The sequence below is a fragment of the Alligator sinensis genome, unplaced genomic scaffold (genome assembly GCF_000455745.1).
Source record: "Alligator sinensis unplaced genomic scaffold, ASM45574v1 scaffold54_1, whole genome shotgun sequence".
NCBI classification, from domain to species: Eukaryota; Metazoa; Chordata; order Crocodylia; family Alligatoridae; genus Alligator; species Alligator sinensis.
The window spans coordinates 1,226,613-1,229,833 of NW_005841962.1; the positions used below are offsets into that span (position 1 = coordinate 1,226,613).

Sequence of the window (3,221 nt, forward strand, 5' to 3'; positions counted from 1 at the left end):
GGATGGAGCTCATCCGGGCCTGCCGACTTAAAGGCATCCAGTTCTTCCAAGAGACTCTGCACCATCTCAGGGTCTACGCATGGCAGTCTGGCGCCTTGCTGCTGCCTCTCTACAACCCCAGTGAGAGCCTTGTCCTGCCCCTCACTTAGGAAAACTGAGGCAAAGAACTCGTTGAGGAGTTCAGCCTTGTCCCCCCTGTCCGTCACCAATTGCTTCTGCCCATTTAGTAGGGGTCCTATTCCACCCTGGGCCTTCCTTTTGCTCCCTATATATCTAAAAAAAGAATTTTTTGTTATCCTTTACTTGGGATGCCATCCTCAGCTCCATGGTAGTGAATATAGTATCAGACTTAACGGATTGGGGGCAAACTGGTTTATGCAATGTCTGTCCCAGACCCCTTCCTGGTTTAAGTTAAATCAGAATCCTCCGGCATCCCAGTTGCTTTGCAACTCTAGGCGGGGCTCTGCTCCAACCCAGCAGGACTGGCCCCTCCCCTCTGCTCCCTGGCTGCAGCTCCAAAAGAGACTGTGGGTATAGGGCGTCTGCCTGGCTTCCTCCTGCTCCCCCCCTCCTCCTCATCACTCCCTGCTGAAGCAGGTATTCTCCTGTCCCCTCTGCCTTACATAAACACCTCTCAGCATTAGCCAGCAGACCGCGTGCTGGCTATGGTCAATGCTGTGAGAGAGACGACAAAGGCAGACAGGGCAGTGTTGGCTTAGGGCTCTTTAGCTAATCACCAGGTAGCTGGTAATTTCCCCCCTTCCTTGGAAAAAGTTTTTTAAGAAGAGCATGAACTAATGAGAGATCCTTTTGTCATCTTAATGGGTTAATAAACACCGAGTTAGAGGTGTGATAAACACTGTGTTATCAACTCCCCCCTGGACTGGGGATGGGGGGAACCCCTCCCTAATCAGAGCATCCTATCTGGGCCTGGCTACGCCCCCCTCAGCTCAGCCCTTTGAAAGGGAAAGGAGGGCTGCTCTAGCGCCCCCTGACTTCTTGCCTGAGCCATTGGAGGCATGTGCCGGCATTTCCTCAGTCTAGAGAGGATGTCTGAACAGTTACAAACTGGTTTAACCTAGCCAGGTTAGACTAACCTGCAAAGATTGAATCAATTCAGGCTCAGGCTTTTTTGAACGTCTGTCTCTAGCCCTAGAAGCCAAACACCTATTTGGGTTTTTAAATTGTTTGGAGTGGTTTATGAAGGTGTGCTTCAAAAATAAAACAGAGCACCCTGATGACAGAGAGTTTCTATTTCTCATGGAAACACTTTCCTTCTTGTTGAAACAAACAGTAAAATACCAAATGTTACATGGGAACATCAGGACAACTAGTTTCCAGGAAAGCATAATTTTATATGCAGATCAAACTGAAAGTGCAATTGGTGCTGAAAAGGGTGGAGTGCTGGAATGAAGACAAAACTGAAGTGAAGCACAGAACAGCTCATTCCACTGTGATCCTTCGCAAATACAACTTCTGTTACCAGTCTGCTGACAAAACCCAGGTCAGTTCTCTTTTTCTAATTTTGTTTTTAAATAAGGCTATAAACCAATTGTGATATGCTGAGCCTACTTGTAGCAACAAGGGTTGGGAATCTGGTCTTATGGGATGGCATTTTGAATATACAGTAGTAGTAATAGTTTACTTCCACTGCTTACACTAAAACAATACAATGAAATGACCAATAGAAGTATATAAAATAATAACATTTATATAGTTTATAACTGTTGATGCAAACATGCAATAAAACTATCCATTCTATCAGTTTACACAAAATTAAAACAACATAGTATATGATATACTAAAATAGATCAAATGAAGCAGGGAACAATTAAGTAAAAGGGGAATTTTATTTGATTTGATACTTTTTGATTAAATACTCGGTTACTGAAGAGAATATAAGGGTTGGCCAGAAAAATATAAGTTTGGACCAGGATCTCATCCCTAATTTTGGAAGCTACGTTATTCAATTAATAAAGAGAGACAGGTTACTGCACCAATATGAGCTGGTGCTGGGTAGAGGGGGTGCATTTCTCCCTGTCCCCCCACTACCTCTTGGAGGCAAATGGGAGGGGACAGGGCTGAGTTGATCCCAGCCCTACCTACTTGGCTGCAGGGGTAACCCCCCCCAATAGGGACTTTCCCCCTGCGCCAGGCAGACCTGGGTGGGGGGATTGGTGTCATGCTGCAGGGATGAGCCCCCCCCAATCTCTTGAAGGTGGACAGCTGGGGAAGGGGCAGGCATAAGCCAAGTCCAGCCCCACTTGCTGGGCTCCAGGGCAGAAGGGGGCAACCCCCCCCCCCCCACTGATATAGCTCTCTCTCCCCTTTCACTGTACAGACCAGTGCTAGGGTACCTAGGGGTCTGTCTCCCCTGCCCCCCATCCCGCCGGGCTGACAGGTGAAAGCAGAAAGCAGGTTAGGGAGCAGAGGTTTTAGTGCTTGAGCTGTGACTGCTGGGGGTGGCGCTAGCCCTGCTCTACTGAAGAAGACAACCCAGGCCATCTCTGGGCTGCAAAGCATCCTAGGATGCTAGGAGACTGTTAGTTAACTTGGGTTGGGAGGAAATCTGGGACAGAAGTTTAAACCAGTTAAACCTAAATCAGTTGAGTCTGATATGACATCCGACTAGGTTTATCTTAAACTAAAGGTGCACCAATATATTGGTTGCATATTGGATCAGCACCAATAACAGGAAAATTAATAACATTATTGGCAATTGGCTTTTTTTTGGCTGATAACATCACTGATGAATGCCATGTGCATGCAGCCAGAAATGCAGTCTGGCAGCTTGGAGAGCACCACCCTGCCAGTAAGTCTGTGGGGCAAAGAAGCGTTGGGGACAGGGCAGATTGAGGACCCCACAGTGAGGGAGGGAGTGGGGCAGTGGCAGGCTGGGGCTAGGACCAGGATGGAGCCATGGGCAGTTCGCCCAAAGGGTGCAGGGGAGAGTTGGAAGGGAGGCAGGTCCCTGCTGTTGCATGGACCCCTGGAAGAGGCATGGGTGGCATGTCTCCCCCCCCCCCCCCCCAGATTTGTGTACAGGGCAAGGGAAGGCTACCTGCTGTGGGCTTGGGGCCAGTGGCTGCACCAGCCTCTTCCCGGTGCAGGGGCTAGGCTGAGGCTATGCTTGAAGAGGGTTGGGGCAGGGTGGACTCAGCTGTGTGGGGCAGGCGGCAGCAGTGGTGCTGGGAGGGGTGGAGAGAGGCTGGGGGGGGGCC

The 3,221-nt window shown here is 49.4% G+C and overlaps 2 protein-coding genes across 3 annotated transcripts in view; one reads left to right on the plus strand and one right to left on the minus strand.

Annotated features, from left to right (window-relative positions):
- Positions 1-3,221, minus strand: part of ACAD11 (acyl-CoA dehydrogenase family member 11) — a 71,123-nt gene that overhangs the window by 23,504 nt on the left and 44,398 nt on the right. The window lies entirely within an intron of this gene.
- Positions 693-3,221, plus strand: part of ACKR4 (atypical chemokine receptor 4) — an 8,813-nt gene continuing 6,284 nt past the window's right edge. For both annotated transcript variants that reach the window (XR_003093293.1, XM_006020626.3), the window contains exon 1: positions 693-1,504. The gene's annotated coding sequence lies outside the window, so the exon portion shown is untranslated. The remainder of the gene's footprint in view (positions 1,505-3,221) is intronic.